This window comes from Micropterus salmoides, unplaced genomic scaffold, assembly GCF_014851395.1.
Source record: "Micropterus salmoides isolate LMB-PRFRI ecotype aquatic unplaced genomic scaffold, ASM1485139v1 Ms_hic_scaffold_4, whole genome shotgun sequence".
Taxonomy (NCBI): Eukaryota; Metazoa; Chordata; class Actinopteri; order Centrarchiformes; family Centrarchidae; genus Micropterus; species Micropterus salmoides.
The window spans coordinates 17,529,587-17,548,556 of record NW_024043372.1 but is presented as its reverse complement, the minus strand read 5'-3'; positions in this window follow the sequence as shown (position 1 = coordinate 17,548,556).

Below are 18,970 nucleotides of genomic sequence, written 5' to 3'. Positions count from 1 at the left end.
CAGCGGTGTGGCCCGTGGCACTTTATCACAGTGAAGAGCGGCTAATTCGCCCAGCAGCAGTGGAGAGGAGGATTCCCTGTCCTGACTCGGCTTCTCTCGGCAGCTGTGTTGATATTGACTGCTCCACTGATGACACTCTCACGGTGACACTTTTGCACATTGAGCCATCATTGGAGCAGCAAGCTGTGGTGTGTTTCAAGGACACTAGGGAGCAAACGGCCCTGGTGCGTTCAGGGACACTATAGCCCATTCGACATCGCCCCCCCCCCCCGGGCTAAACTTTGGCGGTGGAGAGTGCCAAAGATGCGTTGTTCACGTGTACACATTTTCATGCAGAATGGCGACGGCACTGCATGCTGACAAGCTGGGTGGACAGCATTCAGAGATGAGGCTACTCTCTTCAGTTCTGCTGTTCTAGACTGTGGGGATGCTTGTGAATGTTAAACTGTTTATTAGAAACACATTACACTCTTAAAAGTGCTAATTCCCCACCACCACCCCCATCCCATTGAGCTAGCCATGTTGAGAGCATTCTGAGACGAGGCTACTCTCTTCAGTTCTGCTGCATACCACCAGTTTTTTCTGGACATAATGGAAGCCAGTCTATCCTCTCAAGAGGAAGTGGACTTCCTGGCCGCCAAGATCCTGCAACTTCTGCTGAAGCAGGCTGTCTTAGGGCATCTCTGCGCATGACATGCACAGAGGTCTTGTACCATGTACTTTTTGGTCCCCAAAAGACGAGAGGCTTCTGAGCCATTCTGGATCTCCGCCACCTGAACCAGCATAATGGACAAGAGGGTGTTTCCACATGCTGATCAAGAAAATGCTGGAGCCAGTGCAGCCCGGCAACTGGTTCACCGCCATTGACCTGAAAGACGCCTATTTCATGTCAAGGTGACACAGTAACAGGGAATTTCTAGGCTTTTCCTCTCAGAGGGTAGTCTACAAATACATTAGGCTCACCATCAACTACTCGCTAGCCCCCCACACACTCAGATGCATTGCACTGCAATCATTGCGCGAGAAGGGCATGATGGTTCCTTTCTACTCACGACCTCATGGTCATGGGGAGACTGAAGCCTTGAGTGATCTCCACACAGCCCAGTTGATTTTGCACCTCAACAGCCTGGGGTTGCGATCAATTGGGAAGAGAGCTCCCCCCAGGTTGCTGCAGCGAGCGGAGTATCTGGGGATTGTGCTCAACTGCAACACTCCAAGAGGGTATCTGTACGTGTCGCTTGGTGGTCCACAGGCTGCAGCAGGGGACAGCTGCCAATAATGCCAGTGATGCCAGTGATGCTGCTGTTGGGCCTCAGGGCAGTAGTCCATCAGGTGGTCCCACTGGGCTGCCAGTGATGCTGCTGTTGGGCCTCAGGGCAGTAGTCCATCATGTGGTCCCTCTGGGCTTGCTGCACATGCGACGGCTACAATGTTGGTTTGCCAGCCTGCATCTGGACCTCAAGAGGCAAAGGTGATGCATAGTGGTTGGGCTTTCAGCGTTGATGCATTGAGAGGGAGACGGATCTGCCTACCTGTTCGGTGGGATCCGTTTTCTCTTTCCAGCAAGGTCTGATGGAGAAGGGGCTGTCGCGCTGCAGCTATCTCTCCTGTCACAGGGGGTTTGATGCCAGAACAGTCTTCACCCACTCCCTCGTGAGACGCTTTCTGCAGGGTGTGAGAAGACAGCGCCTGTGTCGTGTCTCTTGGCGCCTCAGTAGAACTTGCTGCTTGTGTTGGTGGCTTAAATATCTGCACCTTATGAGCCCCTGGAGCAGTCCTCATTGAAAATGCTATCTCTTGAACAGCCCTGCGCCTTGCACTCACCTCTGCTAAGAAGGTGAGTGAGCTATGTGCCTGTCAGTTCACCCCAGCTGCATGCTGGTTCTTGGTGTCCACAGTGCAGCTTAAGAACATAAGGAGCATGTTCAGGTCCAGGACAATAAATCTGGATGCTTTCCATCCCCCTACCCCACTAAGGGTGCAGGGAGGTGAGAGTCCATCTGTTATGTCCATATGTGCTAGGCTAACGTCCTATGTAGAGCACACAGCCCCCATTCGATGCACTGGTCAGCTGTTCGTCTGTTTCAGTGATGCAGTCAGTAAAACCCTGTCCAACAAGAGCCTGGCCAGCTGGCTTTGTGAGTGAATCTCCCAAGCCTGTACACGGGCGGGAACAGACCCACCCTTAGCGGTGCGTGCAAATTCCACTCGGAAGTGTGGAAGTGTCTATGACCCTTTTCGGGGGGGTTTGTGCGAAGAGATATGCACAAGGGCATCTTGGCCCTTACTGTGCCAGTTTGTGTGTTTCTATCTCTTGGATATGTCAGGCTCCTTCTCGGGATCCAGCTCGCAAGTGCGACCTAGGATCTGAAAAGTGAGGATCTGGTGACTACTGGGTGTAGAGAGGGAACATACACTGGCAGTGCCTGACGTTCCAGTGAGAAGTCAGGGCAGTGCAGGTGTTAATGGTCAGGCCAAGCCCCTATCGGTCCAGCGACCTTCTCAGGGGTGTCCCACCATTCTGTCACTAGGTGATGTGGTGGACAGGGCTTTGGCCAGCCTGTGGCCGACCTGGTTGGTGTGGTGGACTTTGGCTTGTTACGGCTAGGGCGGACAGTCATTGGGCTCCACCCACTGTACCCATACAATCCAGTAGAGGGCGGAGCCTGTGTGAGATAGAATGAAGGTTATGATATGGTAGCCCTAGTTCTATAAGCACAGGCGGAGCCCTCTACCTATGAGCCCTGCCGCTCTGACGGCATCTGCTGAAGAGGCGGTCGTATGCTGAGGCAGTAGGGACACTGCTATTTATACGTCATGCACGTATCGGTAGTGACGTCCTATTGGTCGGCTACGTGCACGATAAAATTTCAGTGGGCAAGTGCGTGTGTGTGATTGGAGGAGGTAGTACCCATAGAGTCCAGTAGAGGGCGGAGCCTGTGCTTATACAACTAGGGTTACCATATCGTAACCTTCGTTATTTACATCCAAATCGGAGATATCACGGTCATAATAACATACGAGCCACGTCTGCCGGCAAATATGAAATGATGCAGCAGCAGTCCCTGGGGATTTATTGATGGAATAATGTGTTTTGGACTAAATATTTTTACTGGATTGGATTTTCTGGACCTTTGACAATGGAACAAGACCATTTTTGTTGGAATATAATAGATTGGTGAATTAAGTTACTATAAGGCTTCAAAGGTGAGTCGCGCCAATTTTGATTGTACTGGTTGGTCTGACAGAGGCACTGATTGTGCCTGCTGTGGTGATTGTATCTTGAAATGGTTTGCATTGGTCGAATTACGAAGATTTTTTTCAAAAGGTATCATATAGCAGTTGTGGTCACATAATGAGAGCTGTCATCAGGACCGGACCAGGAACACATTAAGTTTCACGTAAAGTTACAACAGCACCAAACTGCAGCCAAACAACTGGGTATAGCTTAATGCTAGATTTCTATGTGTTTGGTTCATTATATTTCATGAAATAAACTGCAACCACTCTTGTACAAACTCCGTGGGTTTTTTATTCCTCGTGCTAGCCAGTTAACAACAACTACCTCGGCTGCCTCTCTGTATCTAAAACATCAATCCCACAAACCACTACTGACACCGTTTGGTACAATGTGGAATTACACCTAATCATCACAACGTAACGTACCTTTCTTTATAGGTTCTGTAGTGGTGGATGAAGTTGGATGTTGTGGTGGTTGTGTCACTGATTTTTGAGCTGCTGCAGACCTTACACACCACTTTTCTTCCTACCGTCATCAACAACATAATCCTTGAATGTCTGTGTTGTACTGCACTTTTTGTATGCAGCTGTTACGGAGATCTGGACCACTAACATTACATGATGCACATGTGGTTGCAAGATTACGCCCAAATGTTGAAATGAGTGAATGCAAGTATTCATTTTTTTTTTAAATCAAGTCATCTGTCTCAAGTGAAAGTCAAGTCTCAAGTCATGAACACCAAGTCAAAGTAGAATCTTTTGTCTGTTTTAGTCAAGCAAGTCTCAAGTCTTCAAATTTGTGACTGGAGTCACGGTTTAGAATGTCCGTCATAATTTAAAAAATAATCTTCCCTGCATGCTGCATTATACAGGGTGCAGTTATTAAAAGGACTTGATATATTTTAGTTTAGAGGTCACTAGTAGGCGGACCACGGTCTGGATCCGGACCCAGCTGCTGTCCTCCCCGGACCACCGACCTTCAGCCGATTTATTGTTGAGAATTACTACCTTGTGATGGAGCATTTCTATTTTACCCTGCGCAGCTTTTGTAGCATTTACTGTACTGGTTTAGTGGCCCAGGAACCTCACAGACCAATCGAATGTGCTCCAATTGTCTCATGTGACGCTGCTCAGCCAATCAAATCTGTGCATTCCGATGGTTGCGAGTCGAGTCCGCGAGATTCACAAGAGAAACACATGAATTGAGGAGACAAAAGGGAAAAGAGATTTCACAAGGCTTTTAATCAAGAATGTACAGATTTTTACATGTAGCCTACATTCCTCCCACGGGCAGTTCAACACCAGAATATCTCATAGATCTCCAATACTAGCTCACTGAACAAGAGAAAGTAGGAAAGAGATTTATAAGAGGGAATGAAAGAGAAGGAGGCATTACAGCTGTTCATGTGTTGAGTGTTTAGCCCATTATAAAATTGGTTAAGACTACACTTCATCACTTCAAGCTACATTTTTTATTTAATTTTTTTCTAAAAATTAGGCACTTTATTTTAGTTTACTTAAATTTAGAATTTATTATTAGAGTAGTTATTTATTATCTCTCCAGTTTGATGTTAAAACTAACAGTAAATATTCTTGAAATATTATTTGATTTAACAGTCCTGTCTTGAGCCAATTCTAAGGGTCTATATTTGGACCGATCCAGGAAAGTTTTAATGGATTGGTATAATCTGTCAGGGTTTGCTGAGTGAGTGCAGCAGGAGTGAGCCCAAATGCAAGACACTGTGAGCTGAGATTGAGTTCCAGGGTTTATTTATCCCAAGCACGACAACAGGCATGAACAGAACTCACGAGTACAGGAACTGGTACATCCAAAAGGTAGCAACGGGTAGAAACACGACAGCCAACAGGGCAGGACTGATATGACACAATGACCGGACAGGGAATGAACAGAAACACCAGACATTTATACACAGTGACTAACGAGCAGGGCGGGAGCACAGGTGACTGGGATCAGGGTTAACGAGGCAGAGAGACAGAAGGGAAAACAGATACTAGCAGGCAGGCAGATTACTGAAGACAAAACACAAACAGACAGATCACAAATGAACTAACATCAACAAGGAACACAGACAGAAGCTAAGGTAAAACAGAACTCAGACATGGGCAAAACACAGAAGTACACCGACCAGGAGTGAACACTAAGACAAGAACTAAGGTACAGGACCAAGAACTAAGATACAAGGCAAGACAGATACTAAATAAGATGTGGATGAATAATAAAGGCTAAACAGAGACTAGAGCTGACTAAACAAAATCAGATTACTGAAACTGGCAGAGAACATAAATGACACCTAACCAACAGACGGAACCCAAGCATGGAGGTGGGAAACTAACACATGACAGGAACAGAACTAAAGTACTAAGGCAGACACCGAGATAACAGGACAGATCAGAACCACCACACAGAACAAGCAGAAGACTGGATACAAGACCATAGACAGACAGGACTGAAACCAAGACACAGAGAAACCAAAATCAAAACACAGAGAAGGCATGGCCAAAATAACATAACACAGACAAGCTCAGGGCAGGATCGTGACATAATCGAAAACAAAACTGATCAAAAATTCAATCCATTCTTCACTGTACTGAGTGTAAAAGGCTTTATTTTCTACAATTATACTTGAGCTGATTTCAAATGCTTTCATCTCTTACACATCAAAATACAATTCAAACACTTTAAGTGCTTCAAATTCATCTGACTCTTCAACTGCTGCAAGTGCTTCAACTCAACTGCAATTCCCATTGATTTTAATCTGTTTACAGTAGGGGTGTCATATGTTTTTTGGCCCTGTTCCTATTTTGTAGTACTCGAGACCGGTCTTAAGAACACTTTTTGATGGTCATGGTATCGTCTCGGACTCGACCGCTATTGTACTCGGTCTTGACTCGGTCTCGGACATTGAGGACTCGGGATTTTATTAAGACCAGTCAAGACCATAACTTTGGGAATATCAATAAATTGCTTTTGCATTGTCTGATTTGTTAACATCCTAACTTTGATTGGAAGTAAAAATGATTGCTTCAAATGCAACCAATAACCCTGATTAAACATGCTTACGTTGATTTCAGCTCTTAGTGTTTTGTTTGTATGTGGATGTTTTAATGGGAATGTGGATCTTTCAGATCACTTTGAGAAGTACCTATGATTTCGTTCCATATTTTATTGCGTGCCATGCAATGCACGGAACTGGTCTTGGTCTCGACTGTTCTCAGCCCCTAAAATCTTGGTCTTGTCTCAGTCTCGATAAACTCTGGTCTTGGTCTTGACTTGGTCTCGGTTTGGGCGGTCTTGACTACAACACTACCTGTTCCTGATCAGCAGTCTTTAAAATTAGGCAAAATTGGGTGTCCAAGCTTATAATTTACCTAAGGCTACATTCAGACTGCAGGCCAATATGACCCAAATCCGATATTTTTGCCCTTATGTGACTCAGATCTGATCTTTTTATGACAGTGTGAACAGGCCAAGTCACATGGAATCAGATCTTTTCCAGTTCGGAATTGGGTCACTTCGATATGTGGTCTAAATCCAATACAGAGCTTGACTTTGACATCACTGTAGAGCAGCTGTTCTGCTGCAGATGGAGCCGCGCTGAACGAAAAAGCTCCCCAAAAAAGCTCCCCAAAAAGCCATAATTAAACACATGGCTCTCTTCCTCTCTACCTCGCTATCATCTGCTCACAAACTCCTTTTCTTATACCTAAAATTTACCGGACCGGGGCTCTCTTCAGAGTTACGTGCATGCTATTTGTCCGAGCGGACGCAGTGGGGAGAGAGAGAGAGAGTGAGTTGTGGGGCAGATGCGTACAGCGCCAGAAACCGTAAAGAAAAGAACAGAAAGTTGTGAACACTTGTCATAATTCGGGAGAAATGTAACCCGTGAGAGGACAATGAAAAATGGGAATCTCCCGCAGGTTACCGGAGCTAACCTCTGTTGCTCCTTGTTTACTTCTGTAGCCTGCAACAGCGTGCTGTGTGTGACATTGTGTTGTTCTTCTGCGCATGCGGGTCACTTTCAGGCCGTGGACAGTTCACACTGGAGTCTGATACGGGCCACATTTAAACTATTCATTTATTTCATTTATTATACTGGAAAAGTCTAAGAGCAACAATTTAGTTACAATAAATGGGCCTGACACAGTTTAAAAACTGGTTTACAGCAGGTTCCTGTTCTGTAGCAACATAGAACAATAAACACAATTTCAACACATTAATACGGGACATTATTATTGACAAGACAGATACAAACAAGAGAAACATTAAATACGGAAAAACAAGACTAAAAACAATACATGAACAATCAGTGTGTGCAAGTATGACTATTAAGAAGAAACAGTTTATATGACTTTTTGAAATATGTGATGGATGATAATGTTCGAATGTGATGGGGAATGTCATTCCAAATTTTACTGTAAATATAGAAAAAAGATTTCTGACCGTAGTTGTTTTTGTATGATGGACCAGTGAAGAAGTGAAGAAGACCTTTAAGTGCCGGTGAAGAGCTATTTTGAATCTGAAAGTAAAATGCAATAGCATGACTGTTTACGTAGTTCTGATAAGTCAGAGCATTTGTGCGTGTGAGCGCACTGCAATGATGAGACCACTTTGGAAGATTACTGTGGATCTTAAGTGCTCAGTAATATAGTCCTGCTATTGGTTTAGTGATGTCCTTAGTGGTAAGAGACCAGATTGGAAGACAATAGGACATTGTTGAAAACACAGTGGCATGTAGGTAAGTTTCAGAAACCAAAAAGGAAAGATATGACCTAATTTTGTTATACACATAGAGTTTCTGATTCAACTTTTTTGTTAATCTAGAAATGTGTTCCCAATATGTAAGGTGTGAATCAAGTAGCACACCAAGGTAGTTGTAGGTCTTTGTGACGACAAGTTCTTGGTTTGCAAAAGTAATAAAATTAGTAAAAGAAAGACTTTTTCTGGGTGAGTGAAAATACATACATTCAGTTTTCTTTACATTAATGGTCAGATGGTTCTTTTTCAGCCAATCATGTAGCAAGTGAAGATCAATTGATAATTTGGAATTTATGACATTAAGATTTGAATCAGAGAGAGAAATCACGGTATCATCAGCATACAGTAAGCATTTTGAGTGTTTGCACACTCAAGGGAAATCATTGATATATAAAAGAAAAAGTAAGGGTCCAAGAAATGTCATAAACTAAAGGGTGACATGATTAATTTTGACTGTCTACAATCTGTTCGTCAAATAAGAAGAGAGCATTTCTGTCACAGATGAAGACAGTTCAAATGAGTGAAGTTTATTTAGCAGGATCTGGTGGTTCACTGTATCGAAAGCTTTACGGAAATCAATAAAAATAGCTCCAGTGATGTGACCTTTGTTAAGAGAGTCACATAATTGCTCAGTAAAGAGTAGTAACGCAGACATGGTTGATCTCTTAGCACGAAAACCATGTTGACAATCACTGAGCCAGTTATTAGTTTCAAGGTAAGAGCTTAGCTGATTATAAAAGACTTTTTCCAGCAACTTAGACATTGCTGGGAGTATTGCAATAGGTCTGTAGTTTGAAAGAAGAGTGTGATCATCAGATTTAAAAATTGGAGTAATTTGTGCTGTTTTCCAGTTAGTAGGAAAAATAGAAAGCCTGATACAAAGATTGGTTAAATGCAGAAAGAGAGGTATGAGGCTATCAGCATGAGTCTTTAAAAATAAGGTGTTTAAATCATAAATATCATGGACATAAGAATTTTTTAGCAGATGTAATGTTTGTATCACCTCGTTCTGTGAGATCTCAGAAAATGAGAACTGATCGGATGTTGAGGGGGAGGAAGACGACCGCAAAGAGGAGCAGGGACTCCAACACCATGCAGACCCACCATGAGGACAAAAACCATGCCGACAGGACCACCCAAAAAGGTGGGCAAAAACCCAGACTTAGGTGGTGTGCATGAAGATTTTTGGAGTCTATAGGACTAGTCCTTTGTTTGTTTATTGTCCATGTAGGGCGGCTTTGGCAGGCAGCCATGTAGCACAATCGGAGCCAGTAGAATGTCAATACTGCAGCATACTTGATAAATATCAGACCTGCAGACGCCTGAATTTTCACATATTTGCTGTTTGTTTGCCATAGTAATTCACAGCCACCTAAGACTGCCACCACCGCTGCTACCGCCGCCGCCATCTTCTGGATGAGTGGTTGTGAACTGTCAAACAAAAATATCGGAATTGAGCATTAAGGCCTGCAGTCTGAACGTAGCCTAAAGGTTGATTAAAGGGACATTATGTAGTTTCCAGCGACGCATGGTCGCTGGAAAGCATAATCTGAAACACAATCACTTTCATACAGAAATACCACAATAAATGCAGGAACAGCAGCATGCAGGCTGTGGCTTTTCTCCAGACATGTTCAGGCTTGTTACTTCAACGTTCCCGGCACAGAGGCAGATCAACACTGCCGTACCTTTCCATCGTACCATCTCATCCCCCACCTCCTCCCCCTCTCTTACCATCCTAGAGAGGAATGTCACCAGACTGTTCAGGAGGCAGAAACCTCGCAAAGCAGCTGGACCGGATTCTGTCCCCACATCCACCCTGAAGCACTGAGCCAATCAGCTGTCACCGGTGTTCACAGACATTTTTAACACCTCACTGGAGACATGCCATTTGCCAGCCTGCTTCAAAGTCTCCACCATCATCCCTGTCCCCAAAAAAGACATCTGTGGTTATGAAGTCCTTTGAGTGCCTTGTGTTGTCCCACCTGAAATCCATCACAGACCCACTCCTGGACCCCCTGCAGTTCACCTACAGAGCCAACAGGTCTGTAGACGACGCAGTAAACATGGCCCTTCACTACATCCACCAGCTCCTGGACTCCCCAGGAAGCTACGCCAGGATCCTGTTTGTGGACTTTAGCTCTGCTTTCAACACCATCATCCCAGCCCTGCTTCAGGACAAGCTCTCTCAGCTGAACATGCCTGACTCCACCTGCAGGTGGATCACTGACTTGAAGCAGCACGTTAAGCTGGGAAAACATCTCTCTGACTCCAGGACCCTCAGCACTGGTTCCCCTCAGGGCTGCGTTCTTTCCCCTCTGCTCTTCTCCCTGTACACCAACAGCTGCACCTCCAGTCACCAGTCTGTCAAGCTCCTGAAGTTTGCGGATGACACCATCCTCATTGGGCTCATCTCTGGTGGGGATGAGTCCACCTACAGGTGGGAGATCGACCATTTGGTGACCTGGTGCAGCCAGAACAGTCTGGAGCTCAACGCTCAGAAGACAGTGGAGATGATCGCAGACTTCAGAAAGAGCCCAGCCCCACCCTCCCCCATCATCCTGTGTTACTCCCCAGTCACCACTGTGGACTCCTTCCGCTACCTGGGCACCATCATCTCCCAGGACCTCAAGTGGGAACTGAACATCACCTCCATCATCAAAAAGGCCCAGCAGAGGATGTACTCCCTGCGGCAGCTGAAGAAGTTCAGCCTGCCAAAGACAATGATGGGCGGCTTTGGCAGGCAGCCATGTAGCACAATCGGAGCCAGTAGAATGTCAATACTGCAGCATACTTGATAAATATCAGACCTGCAGACGCCTGAATTTTCACATATTTGCTGTTTGTTTGCCATAGTAATTCACAGCCACCTAAGACTGCCACCACCGCTGCTACCGCCGCCGCCATCTTCTGGATGAGTGGTTGTGAACTGTCAAACAAAAATATCGGAATTGAGCATTAAGGCCTGCAGTCTGAACGTAGCCTAAAGGTTGATTAAAGGGACATTATGTAGTTTCCAGCGACCGCCGCCGTCATTGAGTCCATCCTCACCTCCTCCATCACCATCTGGTACGCTGCTGCCTCAGCCAAGGACAAGGAAAAGGTTGCAGCGTATCATTCGCTCTGCAGAGAAGGTGATCTTCCTTCTCCTCAGGACCTGTACGCCTCCAGGACTCCAGGCATGCAGGAAAGATTGCAGCTGACCCCTCCCACCCTGGACACAAACTGTTTCAGACTCTCCCCTCTGGCAGGAGGCTGCAGTCCATCAGGACCAAAACCTCTCACCACAAGAACAGTTTCTTTCCGATGGCAGTGGGCTTCCTTAACAAGGCCCGGGTCCCCACTGTCAGTGACTCTCATGCCCCCCTCCCCAAACTCGCACACACTCATACAGTCTCCTGACTCCACACTTTACAACAATGCTCAACTGTGCTTTATACTCATGTTGCCAACTTTTGCACATACTTGTCAGCATTGTATTATAGTATTATTGTATCTTTTTATATTTTTGTATACTTGTAAAAAAAAAATGTATCTCCTTACTTTTTATATATTTATATTACTATTTATGTTATGTGTACTGTAAGCACCAATTCATACCAAGGCAAATTCCTCATATGTGAAAATGTACCTGGCAATAAACCCAATTCTGATTCTGAGATAACTCACTACATTTGAGCAGGGAAAGACACAAAAACAGCCACAAAATGTTCTCATAGATGCTATCAATTTCAAAATGTAACTTTTTATAGTGTGAACAATAGTAAAATTCAAGTGTTTTCATATAGGTTATGGCACAGCATTAGCCATTGACAGCAACAAGCTGATTGGTTGACAGAGGATTTGGCAAAACACCCTCAGTCAGCTGTTTGAGTTGATTTAGAAGCAACAAAAGCAAAAACCTAAATAAAAAGAGGGGCTAACCATTAAGAAAAGCAAAGAACTTTTGCTAAGTTATATTCTATAAGATAATTTACAATAGAATAGTAATTCATCTATGTTTGGAACAGAGCCCAGTAAAAGGAAGAACCCAAAGGGAATGACAAAAGACAAAGTCATAACTTCAGCCAGATCTACCATTCACTGCCTTACAATGTTAATTCTTCGCCAAGTGTATAAACCTCGAACTCAACAGAGACACCACCCCACATCTTCCTATCAACAGCAATTTGTTTGAGCAATTCAACAAGACGCCCCCAGAACATTTAAACACGGGTCACTTCACTGAGAAAGCTTTAGACTGCATTGATGCGCAATTTTCACCAACAACAAAAAGAAACTGCAAGGGAAAGTGAAGAGAAAAGAAACTAGGGGAAATGCAAGACAAAGAGCCCACCGCAACAGATCCCAAACTCAGGTTCAACAAACTAGCTGCGGCCAATCCACAGCATCTATTCAGTCCACTTGAATTCAGTGTTTCTTTTATTCCCATGCAACAATTACTGTGGTGTCCAACAAACGGTAGTATTTACATTCACAACAATAGGGTGACAGTATCAGACAATAGTATGAGGGTGTGATAATTAAGCTTGAGTCACAAACATACGCGTGGGCACGCATATACGCAGAAACACACACACACTGACCCCACCTTACTGCTTTCCTTGTCCAATAGCTTTCTCTGCTTGGCAAGACGGGGGCATTGAGTAGCTACCAACCAGGCCACCCAGTAGTGAATGAGACCTGCCAGCAACGCAGTGCACATGCCAGTAGAGCTGAGAAGGCTGATATTGGTATGCTGAATATTAATACTACTAGAGACTAGTGCAGCAACAAAGACAAACCCACATTTAACAAGCTAAATTTCTCATCTACACAACATTCAATTATGTTTTCCTTACAGGTAATTATGTGATATTAAAGTGTCAATTATTGGGTTATTCAACATACCAATGAAAAAATATTTCATTCCAATGTGAAATCGGTTTTGCATAGGCTAGTATATTTTCATATAATTAGAATGTATTTCATATTAGCATATTGAAAACAATATCAAGTCACATAAATAAATGCAAGAGCAGGAGCCAATTAGTGTAATATGTGCTGAAGCTCTCCATTTAATTTGGCTTCACCAGCTTCACTGTTTGTTCTGTTGTACTATTGAGTTATTCCCAAAGAATCAGTTTGACTCTAATGGCGGAATGGTGACACGGACAAGCCCTTCCTTCTGGATGTGGCAGAGGGGGTGATCAAGGCAAAACAAAAGATCATATTATGTGGCATAACTGCTGTATAGAAGCTGCACATTTAAAAAAGGTCCAGTGTGTAATATTTCTGAGGATCTATTGACAGAAATGCAATATAATATACCGTTACGTTTTTAGTACCTTAGAATGAGCCATTTCTGTCTACATAACCGTGGGTCTCCCTTACATGGACGTCGCCATGTAACAAACAAACTGCTCTACAGAGCATGTTTCATCACTACGTTCTTCTTCTTCTTGTTATATTCTGGCAGTATAGACGCTCATTACTATGTTGAATACGTACAACAAGTAATAATATACATCAGGGGTCGGCAAATATATTTTGCATCGGAGTAATTTTTTTATCCATTACATGATGGGTGAGAACAGAAGACATACTATTTAAAATGGATATTATGGTGTTCCGTTAGCTCAGTTGGTAAAGCACAAGACTCATACTTAAAAAGGTTGCATGTTTGATCCCACATCCCACAAATTTTTCCCCTCTTCAACAAATTGATGATGATGTGACTGTTTCACATGCTCACAATAAAGCATGTGCTGGAGTGTGTGCGTTTGATCCGCATCCATCAACCTACTGATGCTTTTTCATTTTCCCAGTATCTCCAAGGCAGAGGAAATTCCTGCGCTTGTTTTCCTGATGGCTATTTCAGAGGTGTGCCAAGCAGTCTACTTTTTAATGTTGTTCAGAATTTCAGAAGTAAAAGCTCTTAATTCAACTCAAAATAAAGCAATGCTGCAAAAAAAATGTTCTTGCGTTTTTATTTCGCAGGCAAAACCACCAGAGGAAGTGATTATGTGAGTAACTGTTGCTGTCATGACTGAGATCTATTTCCGCACCTCTATGAAATTTCTTTTTGTTTTTTGCCGTTATCAAAGCACCACAATCTGGCCACGGTCAGATATTACTGCTGCCGGGTAGTTTTGGCGAGGGTCCAAAATCACTAAGAGACGTAACGTTTTTTCTTTTGTAATGGTTGTAAAATGCCTTTATTTAAACTTCATGTATTTTGTGGTTTACGATGGAAACAGTGACAATGTTACACACTTTTGGCTTATATTTCCCATGTTTCCCATCTGTCACTTGCCAATTCACTATAACATATGGTTTTACTGAATAATTAAGTAAATATAAGTTCTTAATATATCCATCTAAAGAAATCTCATTCCTTGACTGGCTCTGCTGTGTCAGATGACGACAACTCCTCCTGTCCTGTGTCAACCACCGTAGCTATCCTACGCTCTTTGAAAGGGTGGGGGTAGCGGTAGACTCGACAGTTGGTTGCAACCTCACTGCTTGATACCACTAAATCTTACACGCTTAACCTTTAAAATAATTGTACACCCTTGATGTTTTCACTTTTGGCTGTTTACACCTGTACCCAAGGTTGGAGGGGGGCAGAGCAATGCTGGGAATAAAAACTTCATGTACAAACAAATATAGTACATACGTACAACATATCTACTAATACAACTATGCTAACCTGTGCATACATTTGTGTTAAATGTACATAATACAGTGATTTTTTTTTTTTTAATCATGACACCCCTTTTTAGTGACACATACATCTGCAGTCTTTTCGGCTTGATGTAAAACATCATAGATGAACTGACATCAGTGGCTTAAATAGTCCCCAGCGCGGTGCAGTTAACTATCTTTATCCACCAAAAACTTTAAGCCAAGTAGTTTTCATAGCACAGTCTAATTTTACTTCCTTTGACTGTCTCAGACTGTTTTGAGACTGTATTTATAGTGACAAATCTGGGAAATGTTGGTCAGTCGGTTGGGTCGGGTCCACAACGTTGCTCCAGACTGATCAACTATTTGATTGATTGCCGTTAAATTTTGTACAGGCATTCATTGTCACCAGAGGATGAATGCTACTGTGGTAGTGATCGGAAGTGATCCCCTGACGTGCCATGAGGTTGTCATTTGTGGCTTTGAGTTGCAATGAAATTTGGTAGAGGCATACATGGACCTCTCAGGATTAACCCCTTGACCCCTGTGGCTTGGAAGTAAAAACACTGACCCTTAGCGGCAACATCAAATCTTGCTGGGGCAGTTGCATCAGTCATCACTATCGCTGTCTAATAAAGACACAAAATGCGGTTTTGAGCAAGTGCCACTGTTCCAAGCACAGCCTTGTTTTTGTTGTGATCCAAACCACAATTTTTTTTCTTACCTTAAACAGCTCTGTGCCTAAACCAAACCATACCTTAATCACAGCAGTGATAGATGAAAAACATTACATGTGCCTTTTGGAAGGAACAGACCAATCATGTCATTCTCCCAAAAGCAGCACCAGGGCAGAAATGCTAATATGGATCGTTTTGGAAGGCAATCTCAATCTTAACACAGTTTGGAGGCCATATTGACAAAATCACCAGTGCTAAAGCCACAATGCAAAAAAAACTAAGACAGATGAGGGAATGGAGAAGTGGGTAAAAAAGGTTTTAACTTTACTTTCTGTACAGATTTTGTCATTCAACAACGTCCTGAGTCCTTTTTTCTCACGCTAAGGCCTAAGGTAAGTGCCAGTACTGATTGACTGAGCGCCAAGGTAATAATTGCATTCAAGCCTGTCACGTTGCAGATTTCTCATGCGAGACTGATAATATTAAACTCAGCTATTATTAGTGATATCGGTCTCCATGCTCACCTGCCAGAAAGCCTTTTGATGCATGAGCTATCAGTACTTCCTGGAGTGCAATGGACCATGGGTAATAAAGACAAACTGGAGATATCATAGAAATAATGGCTGCTGGTGGTCTCTTTCACTCACCGTCATCCATCCACCTCCCCCTGTTCAGCTCATCCTTCACCTCCAGATGAAATGTTGATCAATCTAGGAAATATGACACCCCCACATCTTCCTCTGACTTTGTCATTTCACTTATCACTGGCTGACATCTCAGTATCGACACACTGAGCGGGGGAATGGGACTATTGTACCCGCGGGGTTTAGAGGTGGGATGGTAATCACACACCTGTCCATCTGCCGTCACCAGAGAATAGAGTGTGATTGTGCCTCTGGGCGTGAGAGACAGAAAGAGAGCATGCAAGCAAGCACGTTTGTGGAGTTGGTGGTGTACAACTTTATGTACATGTGTGTCCCCGGGCTATATCTTATTTCAGGGGAGGAATATGACTCCTAAACTTCACAGTTTCACTAATTAATTCATCCCAGTCTGTTCAGACGTGTGAAATAACATTCTGGAGTGCTTGGTCAAAATGACTGTCATTTATGAGAGGACACAAATGTTATAACAACAGAATAGTGCTCAAGTCCTCCAAATTAAATGACAAACACATATCAGCGTCTACTGACAGCACAACATCGTTGGCTTGAGTGACTTCCAACATTGTTACCAATCACTTGTTCAGAAATACAAGGTAGATTTAATTGTCACAATACAACAGGTTGTTGACTTGAGTTTGAAACTCCCTTCTGCTACGTAGCAGACAAAATACATTAATATAAAAGCAATTATAATAAACAGAAATAAACTATATTCAATAGAGCAATGCTAAGGATAAATTAGAGTTTAAAAGTCTGATAGCTTGGGGGGAAAAGCTGAGCCTACTTCTCACCTGATTTATTACCTCAGTAAACACTTTCCTAATGAGTTTATGATATTAATTGTTAGTTATTAGTTAGTTTATTGTTACTTCAATACAGCATGATGTTCATTTAGTAAGTTATTGTCCCATTTGAGGAAAATAGTTAAGTCATAACAATGGCGACCTGTCAATGCAAAAGCATAATCAAGGTCAGAGAGAGTGAACTCTTCCAGCAGGCTTCTTTTACTGAGAGCTTGGCATGATGATTGGCCAGCTTCAGAATTGTTTGAGCAATGAGCAGCAAGGCAAGACTGCACAGGTGGAAGCCAATCACCCTGTTAGCACCTAGAGAGAGCACAGGAGAAAACACAGGGGAGGGACAGAGACAGAAAGCAGGAAAAAAACACACGCTAACCTAACCCACATGGCACGTAACACGTGATGCCAAACACCACTCCAGTTTTCCACAGCAGGGGGGTTACAGAGGTTACAACCCCCTATTTCCAACCACCTGTTATCATGTGGCAGAATTGTAATCCTTAGGTCATGTTATACTACAACAAAACCATCTCCTTGATAATGGAGCAACTCCACCTGCTGAGAGCCAAAACCTGAAATCTTTGGAACAAATTTTTCTCTGAAATGAGAAAAAGATGAAAACCTTAAAAGACGGTGATTTTGTCACTATTGTCTGCGAAGGATATGATGACCAGAGACATGGATCCCAAGATAAATCTGAGGTGAGTCATAATACAATTAAAGCCAAGATAAGAAAGGGGGGGCGGGGGTCTGTTTCACAGAGTTGTTTTGCTGACTTTCACCATTATTTTGTGTAACACTGGACATTTTCCTCTCTTCCAACCTCTAAAAGTCCTTCAAATGAATCAATGTAACCTGATGCTGCAAGTAGATATTTGTTTATTTTATTGGTCACAAGCCAGAAAGGTTGGGAAAAACAGAGATACTGTAGCAGGCTTGTTAGCGTGATGGCCTTTATAAATATTATGACACAGATGACCCCTACTGGTCACAACTCTTAATTGCAACACCATATCAACCCCTCATTAAGTAATCTATTATCAGAATCAGAATCAGCTTTATTGCCAGGTATGTGTACACATACAAGGAATTTGACTCAGGATTTTACATTGCTCATGATGTGCTTGCTCATACAAAAATACCATAACACAATAATAAAATAATAATAAAATAAAATCAGACACAATTATGTCACTTCTTTCATTCTTCTTAAATGACCCTTAGTTTTTGCTCTGTGTGAAGTAAAACAAAACATCAACAAACATCTAAAGGTTGAAAACTATGGAGGCACTGAGCACTGACTCATTACTTTTTTTGATTACGGTCGTATTTTGTTTTTCAGAAATGTTTCAGTCCTGCCGAACGGTGTGTCATATCTTTTTTGGCTAGTGTGCAGAGTGTTTACAGCCCTGAGGTGTATTTGGGAGATAACAAGTCACCACATGTCACCTTTGCTTTGAATCATCCGACAACATAGCTGTTAGTGCCATGAATGCAATGTGTGCATGTTTTCCCATGTCATTCCCACAGTCCCATCCCCCCCAACAGGAACCATAGTCTCCCCTTATCCCATTAAGACAATTGCCAAGACTGGCATTCAAACATGTGCACGTGTGTGTGTGTGTGTGTGTGTGTATGCATGCAAACACACACACACACACACACACACACACACACACAAAGCCACATATACGGATGAATGCACACAAATATACCAACCCATACACACAGGGCAGAGAAAGAGCAATTTCAAAATCAATCCTTTTTGGAGAAAAAGAGGGGGAAAAAAGAAGAGAGCCCCAAAACCTCCACCAGTGTTGGCTGATTGTAAAGGACTGTCAGTTACTGCAGCCTTCTATTGGGCCAAAGGGAAGCAGCAGGATTCAACTTGGGGCCCAATAAAGGGCTATTCTTCCTGGAAATCGGCCCTCGCACATGGACTTGAATGCACTTGGGCGCTAATCTTCCGAGCTGTGGGAGCCCACTCTATATTCACAGGCTGTGCCACCCCAGCAGGCACAGCTACGCATGCTGATGCTATTACACACACTACCAGGCTAATGCTAAAGCTAACACAGTGTTAATGCTAATGAAGTGAAATCTCAAGATTTGTGTGTCTGATTGTTTTCTCTCGTTCTCCCTCCC